General features: G+C 43.7%; 1 protein-coding gene across 2 annotated transcripts in view; it reads right to left on the minus strand.

Moving 5' to 3' along the window:
• Positions 1 to 3,634, minus strand: part of pdxdc1 (pyridoxal-dependent decarboxylase domain containing 1) — a 45,384-nt gene extending 41,750 nt beyond the window's left edge. The window contains exon 1 of one of the 2 annotated variants that reach the window (XM_080511752.1): positions 3,355 to 3,634. The gene's annotated coding sequence lies outside the window, so the exon portion shown is untranslated. The remainder of the gene's footprint in view (positions 1 to 3,354) is intronic. The other variant, XM_080511751.1, reaches the window with a different exon arrangement.
• Positions 3,635 to 23,571: the final 19,937 nt, after the last annotated feature.

The following is a 23,571-nucleotide window of genomic DNA, read 5'->3' on the forward strand; positions in this document are numbered from 1 at the left end:
CTCCAGTCCACTTTGTTTTTCTCTTCTGGAAGCCACCACACTTCAAATGCAGCGCAGTGATTACACCGCAGCTTGACAACCCACACTTTCTTTTTTGCTTTTCTCCCCCTTGTCCTGTTCAGCAGCTTGGACAAACAATATGGTGTGATTCTGGTGTCAGAACAGTTTTTGCTCTTGCAACAGGAAGAGACTAAGAGTCTTGATGAGTCTTCAGAATAATTATAAAAGTTTGGAGGTTCTAAGCCAGTCCCTCGGGAGTACCTGCCTCAGGAGTCCTGTGAGCTAACAACGCCCAATAGGACTCCTCCTTCAGCTTGACGGCATCCCTTACTTCCGCTTTATTTTTCCACCTCAACAAAAACAACAACAAAAACAATATCATCATCAACAACAACAACATAGAGATTTTCATCTCCACATCCAGTTGTCATAGTCAATTTTGAGGTTCTCATATATTTGGGCATCATTTATTTAATTTCTTAAATTTGGCTTTGCTTTGGTCTGTTATGCTTATTTTCTTTGTGTGCTTTTATTTAATTTATTTGTTATTACTTTGAATAATCAAACTTGTGCCCACATGTCTGAAATAAACCTTCATTCTACACAAAAATCAATTGAAAACCTTTTATAAGTGGGTTTTTAGCTTGGATAATTAATTATTTCAAGAAATTCACAACCATTCCAAGCAAAGTGATAGGAGCTTTTATTTTGAAATCAGCTGGTGTAAATGGTATACTGCATAGTTGAACATTAGTGATGAGAAACCCGACTCCTTGAACGGACTCACGGGTTTTTGAGTCGTTCGTCCAAATGAACCGGTTGTCTGAGTCATTTGATTGAGTTGAACATGCGCACTATTTCCACCTCCTGGACCTGGAGGCTGAACTGTGACATGAATCATGTATTCATAGTAAAATGCTGAAACACTTCTGAGGAAAATAAACAATAAGTACACACTAGTTTTTAGTGGTCCTGGTCTCCTTATTCTAGATTATGTGTGTTGTTTTGAGGTTATTTTGAATCAGAAAATAAATTAAATAAGTGATTAAACTGAATAAATACCTGGCATCCAGAATGGCAGATATACAATATATATTATTATATACATATGATTTTACTTTTTTTTTTCCTTCCAACATTCTGATTTTCTTTTTTTCTGAGTATCAATAAATAATGTGACATTCATAGGGCAGAACTAAGTATAGGGGACAATATTAAATGTAACACAATACCTGCTACAGTTGTATTTTAACATTGTGTATTGTGTATTTAACCATGTATTATTCATGTATTTATCTCTACAAGCTTTGTGAAACAAACTGTGTGTTTCTTCTCCGCCGTCACTCAGAAACTTTCTGAGCGGAGCGCCGCTGCAGATTTCCAGGTGAGGGAGGGGCGGAGCCTCACCGCTCACCAGGTGAACGACACAGCAGAAGTGCTACTGACCGACTCAGTGAACGACTCTTTCCAGTTTCCAGGTGACTCGGGTTTGTGAGCTGAACGACTGAAACGAGCTGAGTCGGTCATTCATGCTGAACTTCACCTACAAGCTGACTGGAGCTGCTGAAAGCCTCGTGTGAATGTAAGGAGCCGGAAGCTGCTGTGCTGAGCAGCTAGCGTTAGCGGCTAGGCGACTAGCTGCGTTTAGCAGCTCTTTTAGCATTACAGCTGCTTTTCTCACAGGGCACTAAAGTGAGTAATGGAGTTAGACTAGCTGCAGAACAGTGACATTTAGATTTTCCTCTCTGCGGCTGGAGGCTGTAGCAAGAATGACTCAATGAACAAGTTAATGAACGTGATGACTCGTGAGTCACTGTTCAGTAAAGTGACTCGCGGGTTTTGAACGATTCGTTCAAACTCGATCGTCACTACTGAACGTTGACCAAAGAAGACAGCCGCGTTTTTGAAATTGCGGGCTGGCTTGACACCCCGAGTGTCACTCTGGTTCCTGTCAGCACGGCCAACGATCAGACCAACAGCTGTGATTGACGTCCTCTACGGAAACCAACAACAACATGAAGCTGAACAATGAAAAGCCTTGATGGAAACCAGCCATAGTCCCTTAGACCTTGTGCACAAAGCGTGAACACTCCCTAAAAATATCAGTCAATTTGAAACCAGCTCTCCTCGACACACTGGTTGATCAGGGTAAACCACCTGAGACAAAATACTGCTTCAGGTCTCTCTGGTTCAGCGTTTTGGTTCATTTTCCAGCTCATCTCATTTATTCTCTATATCTCCTTATTAATCACAATACAGGTAACGTCACTACATTACTTCTGACAAGAACCATATATATATATATATATATATATATACATATATACACACATATATACATATATACACACATATATACACATATACACATACATATACACACACACACATATATATATATATATACACACATATACATATACACACACACATATACATATACACACACACACATATATACACACACACACATATATACACACACATATATATATATATATATACACACACACAACTGTCCGGGTATTACGGAGGTGTTTTGTCTTGGCACTCAGTATTACCACTGCACAAACTTATTTCATCATAAGAGGGAAAAACAGGCAAACAAAGTCAACAAACTGGTTATGAAATCCTTGTGTTCGGAACAACAGAGCTAAATAATACAAACATTAGAGCTGGTGTGAATGAGGGGCAAGAGAATGAGCAACTGATGCTGTGCAGGACCAGTTACTGATCAAGTGAACTCAGGATTACTGAAGTGGTTCTTCAGTAAACAAAGAAACAACCCAGTCCTCTCCACGGCAGCTTCAAAGAGGTAGCATTACCATTATCATATAGCCATAGCGCTGTGGTCAGCATTAGCATGCTAATGTAGCAGTTAGCGTCTCCTCCTCAGAGCTGTCTGCAACATCATCTCAGCTGGTTTGTCATTTGTTCATAAACCTGTTTCTTTAAGAAGAGCGAACGTCCCGATTATAGAGCATCTTCCTCCCTCTATCATCCAGACTCTAGAGCATCTGGCATTACTGTTGTGTTCTAGACAACATTTTAAACTCCGGCGACATTGAGGATATAGTTTTGATTTTTACAGCGATGTACATCTGCGATGTCTTCCGTCACGATGATTAATGTAATGAGGTGGACGTGCGGGACTCGAACCAGCGACCCCCACGAAGTCGCTCGCGCCCTGTCTGACAGTCGCGAGACATGACGTGTCCCTGCAGGTGCGCCAGTGCAGTCACGGCAATAGAGGAAGACGCTGCCAGCACCTTCCATGACCCCGGTACAGACGCCCCGCGGCGGGCTGCCAGCGTGACCGAGCGGGGGCGAGCGAGCACCGACACGCCGACCTACCTTCAGGGGAGGAGCGGCTCGACGCTCCGGGTCAGCGGACACACGCAGGGTCGGTGTCGGGGGACTTCCGCGGTGCTGCTGCGAAAGAACGCGGGGCTCGAGGCGTCTTCACGGCGTCGCTGCTCCGTCCCGAGCTCTGCAGTCCAAACCTGACAGGTTACTTCCTGGAGCCGCCGCTCGACGTGCTTCCACGCTGGCAGCGCCAACGTCACAACCCGCCACGGGACAGGCCAGTCAGCAGGCGTCGTGTGACGGAGGGCCGCGCGGCGCCCCGCCCACAGTCACGAGCGAGGACGCTCCGGAGCCCGGACCCAAGGCTGACTGACTGTCCGGAGCCCGGAGCTCCCGGGCCTCCTCTTCCCACAGTCACGGTCCAAAGTTTCCCAAGTGGGAATTATTGAATGATCAATTAGAAAAAAAACACAGAGAGATTTACTAAGTCATAAATAAATAAAATGCATCTTTAAAAAAAGGTAGTCGTGTAAATTCAATTAGAATTGTGCTTTGGTTAGTTTATGTTCAGGATGACAAGACGGAGAAGTTGTCATATTAATCCTACTTAGTAATTTGATTTAATTTAATGTGTCCATTTGGATTGTAAGTATCATTGTAGTATTTAAAGATTATTTCATAGTCTTTTTAAAAGATCTGGCAAAGCATTGACAATCATGACTGTGTTAAATTGACACTGTCATAAATATCAATAAGTGTACTTGCTGCATTCCATTCAGTTCATATGAGGACTTGTTGTATTCTGCATCTTATAGGTCAGGTTTTAGTTGAAGTGTCAAGATGGCGGTGACATGAGTTGGACCAACTATCACTGAGTAGAAGAAGAGTGAGTGACCATCAATGCCTGGCCATGTCATCAGTTGTTTGTTGTTTCTTCCCACTTTTCCCTGGAATATAATCAGGTTTTACCTGCACCTGCTGCTGTCAACCTCAAGTTGCCACATGATTGGCAATGAGGCTTAACTACATGTGAGACCACATGGAGGAATAACGATAGAGCCAAATGACTTGTGAATTTGTTACATCAACTAAAAGCAAGTTGACCTGTGAATAACAAAAAAGTCATCAGTTCAGTTTGGTAGAACTGCACTGTGTGAAATTCAGCAAAGGGAAGAATGCTGTGACGTTCTGCATCATTTCTTTGAAACAAATGGGATAACTTCAGGAAACAGATAGAAGGCCGTGCTGCTTCGCTCTGGGATCAGTCCAATGAGGAACCTGGTCAGTCCTGCCAAACCAAGTGACAAGACTTAAAAAAAAAAATATATATATATATATATCTATATATCTATCTCTCTCTCTCTCTATCTCTCTCTGTCTCTGTCTCTCTCTCTCTCTGTCTCTCTCTCTCTCTCTCTCTCTCTCTGTATATATATATATATATATATATATTATTGATACATTTTTCAATGAAGGAACAAAAACAAGCAAAAACAAAGCACAAAATATAACAAAACAAAACAAAACAATAAAAACCAAAAAAGGTGACAAGACATTTGATTAACTCATTAAATTGTTATTCACTGTTTCAAAGCAATGACGATAAAGAGGTTCAAATAAATTGAATTCAATAATTTTAACCTAAACCCAAGTGGCTGTGTAGCAAATCTATACATGTAATTCCAGGAATCACAAGTTGTGGGAAACTGTCTTGTTATATCAATGTGCTGAGGAAATTATCTAACGAAATCCAAATGAATGAAACAAGTCTTCAGAAATACTTTGTGACAGGCTGGTGTGTTTCACTGGAGATGGCCACATACAGTAACAACTACTGTCTGAGCCAGACTGAACCAGTTGGGAAACTGGTTCAGTCCACTGAGACAGACACCGAGGAGGTGACAGACCTGCAGTGGTCCAAGTCTTCAGCAGATCCAATGAACTGTTTTGAAGGAGCTCATCATAAGGACCATATCAGGACCATAAGTGCGCCATATCATGTCCAGCAATAGGTTTGCAGAGGGATCTGATAAGATGGTAAAGAGAACAGAGGCTGCAGTTGACACCGGACTGTCACCAGCTGAGCTTGGAAGGAAACTATGGCTCACATTGGAGTAGGGATTTCTTACCTCACAAGGATCACAAGGTATCATTTACGATGTGCTTGGCTATTGATTATGATGAATAATTATCAAAGATAGTTTTTAATTATGTTGAAAAATTTTATCTGATCTGTATCAGATTACCATAGAGCACAACCTGTCTTCATTTTTCAGTTCTATCAGTCTCGTAAGATATACTAAACAGTTAATTAGGGATTTGAATTAATAGTTAAAGGGTCCCTGAAATAATTCTATTAAAATACACCAGTATTTAGCATTATTTTTCCCCCTTTCGAATGATATATGACACACCAATGACAATCACACCACTATCTTGCTCTTGAGCGCCGAACGTCTAAAAATGCCTTTAAATCTCCCGCCCTGTGAATCTGACCTAGTTTTCCCAACTTGCCGTAGTTTTGCGCTGTGACGTATGAGGAGTTATTTACTTCCGCCCACAACAGCTGATCGTAGTGTCTTGTTTACATGTGCTCTGCATTATCGCGTTATTTAGCAGTTTTTTAGAGTCATGCCTAAGCGTTGTGTTGCGGCTGGGTGTTCCCAAATGCCCAGTCCGTCTGTAAGTGTCCATAAATTCCCAAAAGATGAAACTTTGAGGAGATTATGGACAAAACAAGTGCAGCGCACTCGCTCCAACTGGACACCAACAGAGGCCTCCTATCTCTGCAGTCAACATTTCACGGATGACTGTTACGAAACAGCACCCGCACAAACAATATGTGCACACGGGTAAATACCCGGTCACGCACAATATGTGCACACGGGTAAATACCCGGTCACGCACAATATGTGCACACGGGTTAATACACGGTCACACACAATATGTGCACACGGGTAAATACCCGGTCACGCACAATATGTGCACACGGGTTAATACACGGTCACACACAATATGTGCACACGGGTTAATACCCGGTCACACACAATATGTGCACACGGGTAAATACCCGGTCACACACAATATGTACTCACGGGTAAATACCCGGTCACACACAATATGTGCACACGGGTAAATACCCGGTCACACACAATATGTACTCACGGGTTAATACCCGGTCACACACAATATGTGCACACGGGTAAATACCCGGTCACACACAATATGTACTCACGGGTTAATACCCGGTCACACACAATATGTACTCACGGGTAAATACCCGGTCACACACAATATGTGCACACGGGTTAATACCCGGTCACACACAATATGTACTCACGGGTAAATACCCGGTCACACACAATATGTACTCACGGGTTAATACCCGGTCACACACAATATGTGCACACGGGTAAATACCCGGTCACACACAATATGTACACACGGGTTAATACCCGGTCACACACAATATGTACACACGGGTTAATACCCGGTCACACACAATATGTACACACGGGTTAATACCCGGTCACGCACAATATGTACTCACGGGTAAATACCCGGTCACACACAATATGTGCACACGGGTAAATACCCGGTCACACACAATATGTGCACACGGGTTAATACCCGGTCACACACAATATGTACTCACGGGTAAATACCCGGTCACACACAATATGTACTCACGGGTAAATACCCGGTCACACACAATATGTACTCACGGGTAAATACCCGGTCACACACAAGATGTGCACACGGGTTAATACCCGGTCACACACAATATGTGCACACGGGTTAATACCCGGTCACACACAATATGTGCACACGGGTTAATACCCGGTCACACACAATATGTACTCACGGGTAAATACCCGGTCACACACAATATGTACTCACGGGTAAATACCCGGTCACACACAATATGTACTCACGGGTAAATACCCGGTCACACACAATATGTGCACACGGGTAAATACCCGGTCACACACAATATGTGCACACGGGTTAATACCCGGTCACACACAATATGTACTCACGGGTAAATACCCGGTCACACACAATATGTGCACACGGGTAAATACCCGGTCACACACAATATGTACTCACGGGTAAATACCCGGTCACACACAATATGTACTCACGGGTAAATACCCGGTCACACACAATATGTGCACACGGGTAAATACCCGGTCACACACAATATGTGCACACGGGTTAATACCCGGTCACACACAATATGTACTCACGGGTAAATACCCGGTCACACACAATATGTGCACACGGGTAAATACCCGGTCACACACAATATGTACTCACGGGTAAATACCCGGTCACACACAATATGTACTCACGGGTAAATACCCGGTCACACACAATATGTACTCACGGGTAAATACCCGGTCACACACAAGATGTGCACACAGATAAATACCTAGTCAGAGACAAGACAAACACAAGTAAATAACTTCATTTACATCAACATAATGAACATTTTATTCACAACTTGTATTGAACATATATCGCATTAGATTTTCAAAAGTCTTTTTTCTCTGACAGGATATGTTGACGAGATCATCACGGAAGTGAAGACTTTGTGCCGCCTCCCGAGTGCCCAACGTCCAGCGCCAGACACCGCCTTTTTATTGTAATTAAAGCCACCAATTATTTCCCATATATATTCAATGTTTAAAAGTGACAAACCATTCGTTATTTAGCAGTCGGTCTGTCCCATCCTCTGACTCATTGTTGCTGGAGCTGCCATCAGAAATCTCAACATCACCGCTTCCTGATTCATTTTCTGATTCATACGGCTCAAACATGTATGGTTGAACGCCTTGATTTTCTTCTAATTCTTCCTCCGATGATTCCTCTCCTTCATCTTCGTCCAAAACAACGATACGTCACTTAAATCTTCGCTAACATCGCTCCTAGGTGCTTCTGTATCGCCAAACCCCTCCATTCTTCAATCAGCTGATGTTGTTTTGGCTGGGACATATAACCCCTCGTACATCATATCCGGTCTAGCTCAGGCGGCTCACATTTATGGCCCGCAAATATACCGTCGTCTGCTGCATCATGTAAAGTCAATTAAAAGGGTCGGAATTCTGACTTTTATCTGGGAATGTTATATACCTTTCGAAAGCATATTTATTCTTCTTTCTAAAGATGAAATCTGAAAAACATTTCAGTTACCCTTTAAATTAATTACAATTACCAGAATTAACAGTAAAGCTTGAAGGATTTTGGAGTTCTTGACACAGAAGAGTCGACATTTAATTCACCTTTGTGCTCATTAATAAAACAGAAAGTATGATTCCAAATATTATATTTATGAACAATGAAAACAAATAAAACACAGATTCTAACTACCTATATACAGCTGGGTATGTGTGTGTGTGTGTGTGTGTGTGTGTGTGTGTGTGTGTGTGTGTGTGTGTGTGTGTGTGTGTGTGTGTGTGTGTGTGTGTGTGTGTGTAAAAGTAAACAACAAACCTTTGTCCCTGTGTTTGGGCACCAGGTTATGAAGTAAACAACAACAGGTGTGTCAAAGAGGATGAAAAAGACTTCGGTGATGCCTTCTTGGTTGCGTAGAAAAGGATTTAAAGGTCCCAAATGATACTAAATAGACTTTTCTGGTCTTTAAACATCATAAAAGTGCTATTTGGGGTTCATATAATCCCCACAGTGTTTTTTCATTGATTCCCTCCAGCTTGAGTTCACAGCGATCTTTCTCTGTTCTACCTGGTGGGGGAGCTCAACACCTTGATTCTATTTGATGACGTCACAGAGCTGGAGAAGCCCCGCCTCCAGGAAGATTGACATGAGGAGAAACCAAAACAAGACACGCCCACCAATGTGCCCTAAATAACCCTAAATGTAATCAATTTTTAGAAACTTGTAGTTCTTTCCCCCACCACGACAGACGTCACCAACTTGCGCCGCCGCCGGACTATTATGACGTCACTAAATGAAAGTGCAGTCCAACTGCCACACCAACATGATCACCTTTCACTAACTCCTTTACGAAGCCTGCTAACACCTTTCCTTAACCCTGTGATGATAGATGAAGAGATAGGAGGGACCATTCAGATGCACCCAGACACTTGGCAGTATACTCCCTTCAAGGACCTGCACCCCACAGCCCAAAGACAAGACTCTTGTCTTTCAGCTGTGGGGTGCAGGGGAAGAATGAGACTCAGGGACTGAGCACAGAAGGCACGGAAGCCAACGGATCTGGACAGAAGGCACGGGTGCCATGTGGACTTGCAACAGAAGGCACTGGTGCCATGGCACTCACAGGACTGGGACTCACAGGGCTGACAGGAAACTAATGGACTCTGGAAACACTGGAAACTATAGAACTTTGTGAAATCACTATTTGAGGAGCCAGGCAAGGTCAGCCGGAGAGATATCGGTCCCTGTCCTCTGGCAACAGGCGAGCTTGCTGTCCAGTCCACTGGGGCCTCTTGACTGCCCACTACTGCACAGTTGTTGTGGAGGCAGCTGTCGTCCTCCTGGGCCCTGAGAGGTGGGCCAGCTGTATGGGATCTGGCTGGACAGGGCCCAGCGATACGGGAGATGACTGGACAGGAACGGCCTGGATATGGCCCAGCCACACGGGAGTCGGCTGGACAAGGCTCAGCCACACGGGAGCTTTGAAGTCGTGAGGTGCTCGTTGAGTCTGCTGGGTCCATGATGGCTCGTTCTGTTGGGACATGTGTGGATGGACCCAAGCACAGACTCAGAGTTCCAAAAAACCCAGAGTTTATTGTAAAAACAATGTCCAGGGAACACAAGGAAAGAGGAACAACAAGATGAGCTGACACAGACAACAGAGGGAGAAGGGAGGCAAGGAAGGCACAGGTGGAAGTCATTACGACAGATAGGAGCTGATAACTTAAGGCCAGAGGAATGTTGTATTCTGCATATTTCCTGGAGACATGATGGCAGTGGCATGAGTTGAACCAATTATCTCTACATAGAAGAAGAGTGAATGGCATGCATCAGGGCATGCCAGTGGCCCGTCAATGCCTGGCCATGCCATCACTTATACGTAATGTTTCCTCCCTGTTTTCTCTTGGAAATAAACAGGTTTAACCTGCACTGCCTGCTGTTAATGTCAAGTTATCACAGGAATGTAATAATACAAATCTGATTGGAACACTCCATCCATCCATCCATCCAACCATCCATCCATCCATCCATCCATCCATCCATCCATCCATCCATCTATCTGAATCCTGTGCAGGGTTGTGGGCACTGGCGCCAATTCCAGGTTATCGGGGCGAGGGCAGGTGGGTAGGTCACCAGTCCATCACAGTGATTGATACACTGTGGAATTTAATATTATTTTAATCTACCTCATATGACAGATGGATAGACAATAAATCTTCAGGTGTATCACTGCAGGATGTTCTCTGTGAACACATTAACCATCATTCTCTGATGAACTGCTTAACTGTAACACAGCTGCAACTAGCTCTGTTACACCCTTCCCTAGAGACACAAACTGAAACACACTTCTGTGGCAATGTACTTGTTTTTGAACTGTCAAAATGAACAGTTTGATTTTAACACTGGGGAGAGAGCCAATCATCTCTCTGCAGTCTCCACTAAAAGAACAATAGCTTCATTATGGATGATCTCCTGGAGCTGTTTCATCAGGGAAATCAAACCCAGGATCCACAGAAAGAGCACTGCAGTTAGTGTGTGGCACAAACAGGCTCAATGTTACACAAGCACAGCAGCTGAGCCTGAATCAACACAGCAGCCAACAATCTGCTCGTCATGTGAAGTGAGTTGAGCAAACAATGCAGGACTGGTTTGATCACCTTTACAATGGGTCAGCCTTGAAGAAGTATTTACCTTCTTACACCCAGGGTTTGAAGGTTAGTCATATTGAGATCTGTGTGCATGATATTCAAAACACTTGAAGCTTGAGTAAAGAGATGTGCGTGTGGTACACCAGAAGTGTCCACCCCAGAAAATCAGTCTATGATGTGCCAATAATTTATTTCAGAGACTTTTAAGTAATATTTAATAGTCCATGACTCAAAAATTAAATAAATCTCTAAAGTAGAATGGACATTCCGTTGAGTGCAGAGCTTCACCAAAGGCACATTTGTTTGGGGAACCGAGTTAGCATCACTAGCATGTTAGCTGTGAGCTTATATCGTTGTTAACTATCCTGTCAGATAGCAATATCACTGCGTGAAATAGTGATGTGTGAGTTTAAAAGAATCGTTCAAAACCTGCGAGTCACTTTACTGAATGGAGACTCACGAGTCATCACGTTCATTAACTCGTTCACGGAGTCATTCTTGCTACAGCTGTCAAGCTGCAGAGAAGAAAACACTAAATTGACTGTTGAGCTGCTGCTACTCTAACTGCACCCGTATAAACATATTACATGACCCACTTTCGTCGCCCTGTGATAAAAGCAGATTTGCTGCTACTGCTAAAAGCAGCTATTTGCGCTAGGAGCTGCACTGCAACTGCTCATAGCTGCGACCGTTAAGAGCTGCTACCGGTGTTGTGCCAAAAAGTGTTTCCCTACCAAAACAGGGAATACATTCAAGTGTGTTGAAATACAGAAACAACTAAGACATGGAGGACAGGGATGATAACGCTCATATGAAAAATCTAAATCAAAATGGAACAAGCTGCACTGATGTCATGTTAAAACAGTTTATTATAGAAGATTACAGCTCCCTTTTTCCTACAGTGTCACAGGTTTTATTCCATTGTAGAGGCATGTAAAGTGCACATACACATTAAAATGAAACACGTGTTATCAAAACTAGAAAGCGCTTCAATTGAAATTGCTCTACTTTTTATTGAAAAATAGCTAATGAAGGAAAGAAAAGAGGCAATATAGTCCTCACACACTGAAGCGAGATGGCTATACGTTCACAACAGACTTGGAAACATGCACTCATGCTCTAGAAACACTATCCGTTAGGCTTGCAAGGCCTTGGTTGAAACAAGCATTCGTCATTTCAAGTAGGTATGCTTGTCAGAGAGAAAACAAATCTCTGTAGGAAAATAGGCATCATAAGCATAATAATATAGATGATATACGTCTTTGTCCACCATGAAAATATCAACATTCAGTGTCTGTAGAAGCCTGAACCTCTCCCTCTAAGGGCCAGCGAGTACAATTCAGTGGAATCTGTGACCAGAAATGTTACGATTGAATACAGCTTCTAGTGACTGTAGTGTGACTGCAGGGTATAAAGAGAAAGAAGGTTTCTGGAAGGAGTAATTCTGCATCTCTGCAGAGTTTCTAACTTGGATTAATGCCACTTTCTCAGTTAAACCAGGTTGTGACATTCCAGTGAAAACATTCAAAGCATGAAAACGACATGGCTGCCTCCAGTAGGCCGAGCTGCAAGTGTGAGTGTTAGAAATGGGCTAAAACACACAAGATGTGACATCAACAATAAAAGCATGTATGTCAAACTGTTTGTAGACATTGTTGTGTTTTATTCCGGTCAAGGAGGAGACATAGTTTCTTCTCTCAGCTTTATTTACAGCACTTGTACTTGAATGCTTTACACTTTTCTTCTCTCATTCTCCGAACTCCCACACACAGTGACACCTCTGGTGTGGAAGTAACACAGCAACAGCATACCAACCATGAACATAGCATCTCCCCTGTTTCTCAAATAAATGTTCTTTCTCTAATGAACTGAAAATAGTAGTTAGAACCTCAAAAATGTACATTAAAGGACCCATATTATACTAAATAGACTTTTCTGTGCTTTAAACATCATAAAAGTGCTATTTGGGGTTAATACACATCCAAAGTGGTTTTTTCATTGATTCCCTCCAGCTTGAGTTCACAGTGAACTTTCTCTGTTCCACCTGGTGGGGGAGCTCAACACCTTGATTCTATTTGATGATGTCACAGAGCTGGAGAAGCCCCGCCTCCAGGAAGATTGACATGAGGAGAAACCAAAACAAGACACGCCCACCAATGTGCCAAGGAGCCTCTTCTCTGCTCTCTCAGTCTCTGCTGCTTCACATTGAACTGCTGTTTTTGTTGTTCCACATCTGTTTTCACCTTCATGTCCACTGGAGAAAATGTGTTTTCACCTTCATGTCCACTGGAGAAAATGTGTTTTCACCTTCATGTCCACTGGAGAAAATGTGTTTTCACCTTCATGTCCACTGGAGAAAATGTGTTTTCGCCTTCATGTCCACTGGAGAAAATGTGTTTTCACCTTCATGTCCACTGGAGAAAATGTGTTTTCACCTTCATGTCCACTGGAGAAAATGTGTTTTCACCTTCATGTCCACTGGAGAAAATGTGTTTTCGCCTTCATGTCCACTGGAGAAAATGTGTTTTCACCATCATGTCCACTGGAGAAAATGTGTTTTCACCTTCATGTCCACTGGAGAAAATGTGTTTTCACCTTCATGTCCACTGGAGAAAATGTGTTTTCGCCATCATGTCCACTGGAGAAAATGTGTTTTCGCCTTCATGTCCACTGGAGAAAATGTGTTTTCACCATCATGTCCACTGGAGAAAATGTGTTTTCACCTTCATGTCCACTGGAGAAAATGTGTTTTCACCTTCATGTCCACTGGAGAAAATGTGTTTTCACCTTCATGTCCACTGGAGAAAATGTGTTTTCACCTTCATGTCCACTGGAGAAAATGTGTTTTCACCTTCATGTCCACTGGAGAAAATGTGTTTTCACCATCATGTCCACTGGAGAAAATGTGTTTTCACCTTCATGTCCACTGGAGAAAATGTGTTTTCACCTTCATGTCCACTGGAGAAAATGTGTTTTCACCTTCATGTCCACTGGAGAAAATGTGTTTTCACCTTCATGTCCACTGGAGAAAATGTGTTTTCACCTTCATGTCCACTGGAGAAAATGTGTTTTCACCTTCATGTCCACTGGAGAAAATGTGTTTTCACCTTCATGTCCACTGGAGAAAATGTGTTTTCACCTTCATGTCCACTTGGAGAAAATGTGTTTTCACCTTCATGTCCACTGGAGAAAATGTGTTTTCACCTTCATGTCCACTGGAGAAAATGTGTTTTCACCTTCATGTCCACTGGAGAAAATGTGTTTTCGCCTTCATGTCCACTGGAGAAAATGTGTTTTCACCTTCATGTCCACTGGAGAAAATGTGTTTTCACCTTCATGTCCACTGGAGAAAATGTGTTTTCACCTTCATGTCCACTGGAGAAAATGTGTTTTCGCCTTCATGTCCACTGGAGAAAATGTGTTTTCACCATCATGTCCACTGGAGAAAATGTGTTTTCACCTTCATGTCCACTGGAGAAAATGTGTTTTCACCTTCATGTCCACTGGAGAAAATGTGTTTTCGCCATCATGTCCACTGGAGAAAATGTGTTTTCGCCTTCATGTCCACTGGAGAAAATGTGTTTTCACCATCATGTCCACTGGAGAAAATGTGTTTTCACCTTCATGTCCACTGGAGAAAATGTGTTTTCACCTTCATGTCCACTGGAGAAAATGTGTTTTCACCTTCATGTCCACTGGAGAAAATGTGTTTTCACCTTCATGTCCACTGGAGAAAATGTGTTTTCACCTTCATGTCCACTGGAGAAAATGTGTTTTCACCATCATGTCCACTGGAGAAAATGTGTTTTCACCTTCATGTCCACTGGAGAAAATGTGTTTTCACCTTCATGTCCACTGGAGAAAATGTGTTTTCACCTTCATGTCCACTGGAGAAAATGTGTTTTCACCTTCATGTCCACTGGAGAAAATGTGTTTTCACCTTCATGTCCACTGGAGAAAATGTGTTTTCACCTTCATGTCCACTGGAGAAAATGTGTTTTCACCTTCATGTCCACTGGAGAAAATGTGTTTTCACCTTCATGTCCACTTGGAGAAAATGTGTTTTCACCTTCATGTCCACTGGAGAAAATGTGTTTTCACCATCATGTCCACTGGAGAAAATGTGTTTTCACCTTCATGTCCACTGGAGAAAATGTGTTTTCACCTTCATGTCCACTTGGAGAAAATGTGTTTTCACCATCATGTCCACTGGAGAAAATGTGTTTTCACCTTCATGTCCACTGGAGAAAATGTGTTTTCAGGTACATGTCTGGTTTTTGTTGTTCCACAACTGTTTTCACCATCATGTGTTTGTGAACGGCAGTTTTCAGATCTTGCCACAGATTCTCGATGGGATTTAGGTCGAGACTTTGACTGGGACATTCTAACACATGACTATGTTTTGTTTTAAACCATTCTATTGTAGCCCTGGTGTTATGTTTAGGATGGTGGTCCTGCTGGAAGGTGAACCTCCAGTCTCAAGTCTTTATGTTTAGGATGGTGGTCCTGCTGGAAGGTGACCCTCCAGTCTCAAGTCTTTATGTTTAGGATGGTGGTCCTGCTGGAAGCTGAACCTCCAGTCTCAAGTCTTTATGTTTAGGACGGTTGTCCTGCTGGAAGGTGACCCTCCAGTCTCAAGTCTTTATGTTTAGGATGGTGGTCCTGCTGGAAGGTGACCCTCCAGTCTCAAGTCTTTATGTTTAGGATGGTGGTCCTGCTGGAAGCTGAACCTCCAGTCTCAAGTCTTTATGTTTAGTTTGGTGGTCCTGCTGGAAGGTGAACCTCCAGTCTCAAGTCATTATGTTTAGGATGGTGGTCCTGCTGGAAGGGGAACCTCCAGTCTCAAGTCTTTATGTTTAGGATGGTGGTCCTGCTGGAAGGTGAACCTCCAGTCTCAAGTCTTTATGTTTAGGATGGTGGTCCTGCTGGAAGGTGACCCTCCAGTCTCAAGTCTTTATGTTTAGGATGGTGGTCCTGCTGGAAGGTGACCCTCCAGTCTCAAGTCTTTATGTTTAGGATGGTGGTCCTGCTGGAAGGTGACCCTCCAGTCTCAAGTCTTTATGTTTAGTTGGGTGTCCTGCTGGAAGGTGACCCTCCAGACTCAAGTCTTTATGTTTAGGATGGTGGTCCTGCTGGAAGGTGAACCTCCAGTCTCAAGTCTTTATGTTTAGGATGGTGGTCCTGCTGGAAGGTGAACCTCCAGTCTCAAGTCTTTATGTTTAGGATGGTGGTCCTGCTGGAAGGTGAACCTCCAGTCTCAAGTCTTTATGTTTAGGATGGTGGTCCTGCTGGAAGGTGACCCTCCAGTCTCAAGTCTTTATGTTTAGGATGGTGGTCCTGCTGGAAGGTGACCCTCCAGTCTCAAGTCTTTATGTTTAGGATGGTGGTCCTGCTGGAAGGTGACCCTCCAGTCTCAAGTCTTTATGTTTAGTTGGGTGTCCTGCTGGAAGGTGACCCTCCAGACTCAAGTCTTTATGTTTAGGATGGTGGTCCTGCTGGAAGGTGAACCTCCAGTCTCAAGTCTTTATGTTTAGGATGGTGGTCCTGCTGGAAGGTGAACCTCCAGTCTCAAGTCTTTATGTTTAGGATGGTGGTCCTGCTGGAAGGTGAACCTCCAGTCTCAAGTCTTTATGTTTAGGATGGTGGTCCTGCTGGAAGGTGAACCTCCAGTCTCAAGTCTTTATGTTTAGGATGGTGGTCCTGCTGGAAGGTGAACCTCCAGTCTCAAGTCTTTATGTTTAGGATGGTGGTCCTGCTGGAAGGTGAACCTCCAGTCTCAAGTCTTTATGTTTAGGATGGTGGTCCTGCTGGAAGGTGAACCTCCAGTCTCAAGTCTTTATGTTTAGGATGGTGGTCCTGCTGGAAGGTGAACCTCCAGTCTCAAGTCTTTATGTTTAGGATGGTGGTCCTGCTGGAAGGTGAACCTCCAGTCTCAAGTCTTTATGTTTAGGATGGTGGTCCTGCTGGAAGGTGACCCTCCAGTCTCAAGTCTTTATGTTTAGGATGGTGGTCCTGCTGGAAGGTGACCCTCCAGTCTCAAGTCTTTATGTTTAGGATGGTGGTCCTGCTGGAAGGTGACCCTCCAGTCTCAAGTCTTTATGTTTAGGATGGTGGTCCTGCTGGAAGGTGAACCTCCAGTCTCAAGTCTTTATGTTTAGGATGGTTGTCCTGCTGGAAGGTGAACCTCCACCCCAGTCTCAAGTCTTTATGTTTAGGATGGTGGTCCTGCTGGAAGGTGAACCTCCAGTCTCAAGTCTTTATGTTTAGGATCGTTGTCCTGCTGGAAGGTGACCCTCCAGTCTCAAGTCTTTATGTTTAGGATGGTGGTCCTGCTGGAAGGTGACCCTCCGCCCCAGTCTCAAGTCTTTTGCAGACTCCAACAGGTTTTCTTTCCCTGGATTTGGCTCCATCCATCTTCCATCAACTGTGACCAACTTCCCTGTCCCTGCTGAAGAGCAGCACCCAGAGCATGATGGTTCCACCACCATGTTGGACAGTGGGGACGGTGTGTTCACGGTGATGTGCAGTGTTCGGTTTCCACCACACATAACGTTTTGCATTTTGGTGTCATGTGACCAGAGCACCTTCTTCCACATGTTTGCTGTGTCCCCACATGGTTTCTGGCAAACTGCCAACGGGACTTCTTATGCTTTCTTCTTGCCACTCTTCCATAAAGGCCAGATGTGTGGAGTGCAGCCCAATAGTTGTCCTGTGGACAGATTCCCCCACCTGAGCTGTGGATGTCTGCAGTTGGTCCAGAGTCACCATGGGCCTCTTGGCTACATCTCTGGTCACTGCTCTCCTTGTTCGGCCTGGAACTTTAGCTGGACGGCCGTGTCTTGGTAGGTTTGCAGTTGTGCCATACTCTTTCCATGCTCCGTAAGATGTTCAAAGCTTGGGAAATCTTTTTATAGCCTAACCTGCTTTAAACTTCTCCACAACTTTATCTCTGACCTGTCTGGCTCCTTGGACTTCATGGTCCTGTTTGCTCCCCAATATTCTCTTAACAAACCTCTGAGGCGTCACAGAACAGCTGTATTTGTACTGAGATTACATTACACACAGGTGGACTCTATTTAGTCATTAGTTCAACATTCACTCATTCAGCAGTCATCAGGCAACTTCTGAAGGTAATTGGTTGGTTGCACTCAGAGAAAAGGGAGCTGAATACTTTTGCACGCTGCACTTTTCAGTGTTTTATTTGTGAAAAAAATTTAAAGTCATGTATAATGTTCTTTGTACTTCACAATTGTGTGACACTTTGTGTTGGTCTTTCACATAAAATTCCAATAAAATATATTTATGTTTGTGGCGTGTAATGTGACAAAATGTGGAAAAGTTCAAGGGGTATGAATACTTTTGCAAGCCACTGTATAGGCGGTCATGTTTCCCTTTGCACAGAAGAGCGGTCCAACGTTTGTGTTGTGCAGAGAGTTTCCTCTGCAGTCTCAGCTCCAAGTGTCACTTAAAGTTCTGTGGGTAAAGTGAAAGCCGTGCTGCATTCTATCTTTTCCCATCACAGATAAGGGTTTGCTGTACTGCATCTCTCCTTTTCCCAATTGAAAAGGTTTGCGCACTCTGACCAGCCTTTGATCTTGGTTGGTTTTATCCCTCTCCTTTTGTCTGTGCATTGTGGACTTCTGGCCTGTTGTCAAACAACTCTTTCACCGACCTGGCTGTACCGTTCACTGTCCTTAGCCGGAGGCAGGATGTTGAGTTTCGTTCTCATTGGCTTTCCTCTGAGGAGCTGGGAAGGAGATGCACCATGAGGTGTAGTTCTGTAGCTATGCAGCCTGTCAGTCACTACAGGCTTCCAGGACTGATGAGTACCTTATGCAGCTTGAACAGCATCTTTCAGCACTCTATTGAACCTTTCTACACATCCATTTGCCTGAGGATGGTATACACTTGTTTTAATGTGCTTAACACCATGTTCCTTCAGAAAATCAGTAAAGGCAGAAGATGTAAACTGGGGACCATTGTCAGTTGTTAGAGAACAGGGATTTCCTTCACGGGCAACAACAGAAGTCAGGAACGTAATGACAGTGGCTGTTGTAGCACTGGGAGTAAAAGCTACTTCAGGCCACTTACTGAAATAATCAACAAGTGAGATGGCAAACCTGCAGTCATATGTTTCACTTTCCAATGGAGCCACAACGTCAATCGCCACATGTTGAAAAGGACCATCAGGGAAGTTAACAGGTTGCAGTGGTGCAGGAGAATGTTTGGCTGTTTTGTCACATGCTTGGCAGGTTGCGCATGCTAAGAGAATGGTGTGTACCAACTTGTCCATGTACGGCCACCAGTAAAGCTCTCGAAGGCGTTGTTTAGTGCAGACGATGCCTTAAAGTCCTTCATGGGCAAGATGTACAATCCTTTCACGCAGAGACTTTGGAACCACCAGGCACGTTCCTCTAAATATCAGGGATGCCTCTGTAGCCAGTTCATGACACATGAGGAAGGAAGGTTTCACCTCCTCCGGAAGAGACTTCTTCCCCCCTGGCCACCCTGCAGGGATGATCTGTCAAAGTGTTTCAAGTTCAGAGTAGTCTTCACGTTCAGCCTTGAAACCAGAGAGTGGCAGCGCAGTTAGCATAGGAGAGATTTCAGCTGTCTCTGTGATCAAATCTTGTTCAAGATCTGTAGTTGTGTCGTTGGTGTTAAGTGGAACCTGTGAGAGGCAGTCTGCCATTACATATTGATTTCCAGGACGGTACTGCATGTCATATTGGAAACATCAGTCTGGCTGACCAGTGTGCAATTCTCATGCCAGCTCTGTTCATTCCTTTTGGGCTCAGCAGAGTGGTGGTGGCTTCATGGTCAGTTCTGAGTGTCAATCTGGTGCCCACACATTTGTCCTCCATCTTTCAACAACCCACACGCAAGCCAGAGCCTCTTTTTCTATTGAATCTTTCCTTTCAGCAGCAGACAGGGTGTGGGAAGCAAAGGCAACGATGTGCTCCAGGTTGTCTGAGTGTAACTGTGTCAGAACAGCACCCAACCCATAGTCTGAGGCATCTGTTGTTATGAATGTTGGCAGTTCAAGGTTGTATATGGAAATGCTGGACTCTTCAGGTGCATTGTTTTCAGATCATTGAAGCTTTTGTCTGCTTCATCAGTCCATTTAAGTTCAGCCTGAGTGTTTGTTCTGAGTAGCTCTCGCAGCGGCTCTACTGTTGTTGTTGAATAGTTTGCTAGAAACTTCCTGAACCAGGATGTCTAACCCAAGAAAGAATGAAGAGCTACCATGTCCTTTGGGGCAGGTGCTTCAGCAATGGCCGTCAGCTGATCTGGGCTTGGATGCAGGCCGTCCTGGGAGATGACATGTCCCAGGAATGGAATGCTGGTTTTCACAAATGAGCTTTTCTCAACGTGTGATCTGCAGACCAACATCTTTCAAGTGCTGGAGAACCGCTTGTAGGTATCCATCATGCTTTTCTTTGGAAGGGCCATACACTATGATGTCATCCAAATAATGTCGTACACCTGGCAAACCCTTCAGGACTGTGTGCATCATCTTCTGAAATGCAAATTGTGCAGAAGCCAGTCCAAAAGGAACAGTCCTTCATACGTTATAAAAGCATTGAGACTTCAGCTCTCAGGGTGAAGAAGCAACTGATGATAAGCAGACTTCAAATCAATCTGGCTAAAATGTGTAGCACCAGCCAGTTTTGTGAAAAGGTCCTCAATATGAGGAAGAGGATAACAGACCATTACAACACCTTTGTTTGGCTCACGAAGGTCCACACAATGTCTCAATCCTTCTTGGCGTTGTCGTGCCACCACTGGGGGACACACCCACTCAGATGCATCCACTGGTTCAATGATGCCTGCTTGAAGTAAGCGTTTCATCTCAGCTGACACCTCCTCACGAATGCTGAGTGGTAAACGTCTCAGTTTCTGGCGTACTGGTTTCACTGTGTTGTTGACTTCACCTTGTGAATGAACCCTTTAACACAGCCAAGCTGGGGAGCTGAACCAGAATCATCACAGTTCACCAATTCTGGATGTGTTACAGCTGGAACCTCTTTAGCATTGTCCTTTTGTGTGTAGATCACCTCTCCTTCAATATGGTCCATCCTTAGCGCTTTAATCAGGTCCAGGCCCAGTAGTAGTGATCCAGCTTGAACCAGATAGAATATTTCTGGGACTTTGTTCTTTTGTTTTTCTATTGTAACTGCAGCTTCCACACAGCCAATGACAGGAACTTTTGACGAGTTTAACTTTTGACTCTGTCAATGGGCTGTGTGCAAAATGTTGCTTGTAAATCTGTTCTGGCAGGATAGAGGCAGCTCCAGTATCTACAACTAACTCAAGGACTTGAGAATTACTTTGTGGTGCTTCAATGCCCATTTGGTAGGTGATCTTATCAAAAACAGCAGCCATCAACTTGATATCATGGACACAATGTATGGGGTACAACAACTTCTCTCACCACAGCTACAGGAGATTTGCAAACTTCAGCAAAACGTCCTTTATTCTTGCAGTTGTTACATGTCACCTATGCAGCTGGACAGTTCTTGTCATTAGTGAGGTATCTATCAGATCCACATCTGAAGCAGAGGCATTGATGCTGTTTACGATGACTTTGATTTCCACCTTCATGGGCTTGAGCTGGTCGCACTCCTCTTTTCCCATGAAAACGTGCATGTGTCGTCTCCACGGCCTGTCCTGGTGCAGCAGGAACTGTCGTTACACCTGAGAGCAGAGTATTCTTAACTGCTACTTCCACCTCGCATGCAATGGTCAGCGCTCTGTCCAGAGTGAGGTCCTCCTCCAGCAGTCATTTCTCCTGAACAGCACACAGATGAGCATTTGTAATGAGCTGATCCCGTATCGACTCACTCTCCTCTGCTCCAAAACCACATGGCGCCGCCAGAGCTCTGAGCACGGCGACATATTGACTCGCTGTTGAACTCGCTGTCTGTCTGTGTATCAGCGATCCAGCACATTAACTTTCGGGACAGTGTTTTTCAAGCGTAGCCATGGCTTCACCAAACGTTGTGCCTTTATTCGGTAACCAAGCAATGACCCAAGCAATGTAGCAGAACGGTGTGGCGCCTCGCATCCGGCCATCCATTCCCAGTAGCATTTATGACGAGCAGGTAGTTAAACAATTTTCCGCACGTTGCAAATGGTACAGGCGGCTCACCAGCTTGATGTGGAAATGGGGGTGGAGCCGGTACTGAAGTTACCATCCTCATCGCCAGTTTGTTGTGTTTCATTCTGGTGAAGGAGGAGATGTACTTGAACGCCTCACGCTCTTCTCTCATTCTCTTAACTCCCACACACAGCGACACCTGTGCTGTGGAAGCAACACAGCAACGGCATATTAACACATGAACATAACAGACATGTTGAGATCTCTTACATCTTTGGCTCCTCAGCTCCGGAAAAAGACTCACATTTGGAAAATAGAAATATCTGCGAGAAAATGTTTTTGTCATACTCATTTAATTAAAGTAATACTGACCATGCCGAGTTACTTTGCAGTAGCTACTTTTAATGTTGCTAAAATACCGTTATTATTCAACCTGGCAACCGTTAGCAATGAGCACAAACTATACAGGGACATAACATAAAAAGAATTACGTTTGTCTTCATCGGTGAGATACTTCGATCCAACTAACATTATTGTGACAATAAATGATTCCTTCATAACTTTGTCTTCATTGTGTTAACTACACAATGAAGACACCATGTAATCTAGCAGGTTAGCAGCTGTGTGTGAACCATTTTAATCATTTGTGAAAAAAAACAAACCAAAAACAATAATTTCGCTTTTATAGTTTTGGAAATCAACATCGAGCTGTGAGTTGTGTATGAACATGAATTGCTGCAATTACAAAGGAGGCTTTGCACATTATTTCTAACAAAGTTTCAAGTAGTCTTCATGGAGCAGTTGGAGCCAACATAATGCCATATTTCAAGTTGGAAACATTTTCCAACTCAGAATTTTGTCAGTTCCAGAAACAGTTTGCATTTCAACATTTTATAATTGCACAAATATAAGCAACCTTCTTTGTTGAATTCTATACCATTGTTGTTAATGTTGTATGAGTGATGATCAGGTTAGTCTCTGCTAAATTTCTTTTTGGTAATAATCTCCTATGTGGGAACTTTACCAGTTTCCAGCTGCCTGAGCGCACCGGAACATGATAGTCTTGGACATCTAGCTACCATGGACGATGCTAACCTGGTCAAATAGTACTGAAAAACTAGGTTTGATTTTTAACCAATCATGTGAGACATTATGAAGTTTGTCAATGCCATAATGGCAGCAATATGATAAAAACAAGAAAAACGAGCATCTATATTACTTGTTGTCATCACTGTTTGAATATATGTGTTTTTTGTTCCGCTACTTGGTGGAATATTTGCCCTACTCGCCCAGATTACACTGAAAAATTAATTCTCAGTCATTTCCACAAACACGAAC

This window comes from Blennius ocellaris, assembly GCF_963422515.1.
Source record: "Blennius ocellaris genome assembly, chromosome: 16".
NCBI classification, from domain to species: domain Eukaryota; kingdom Metazoa; phylum Chordata; class Actinopteri; order Blenniiformes; family Blenniidae; genus Blennius; species Blennius ocellaris.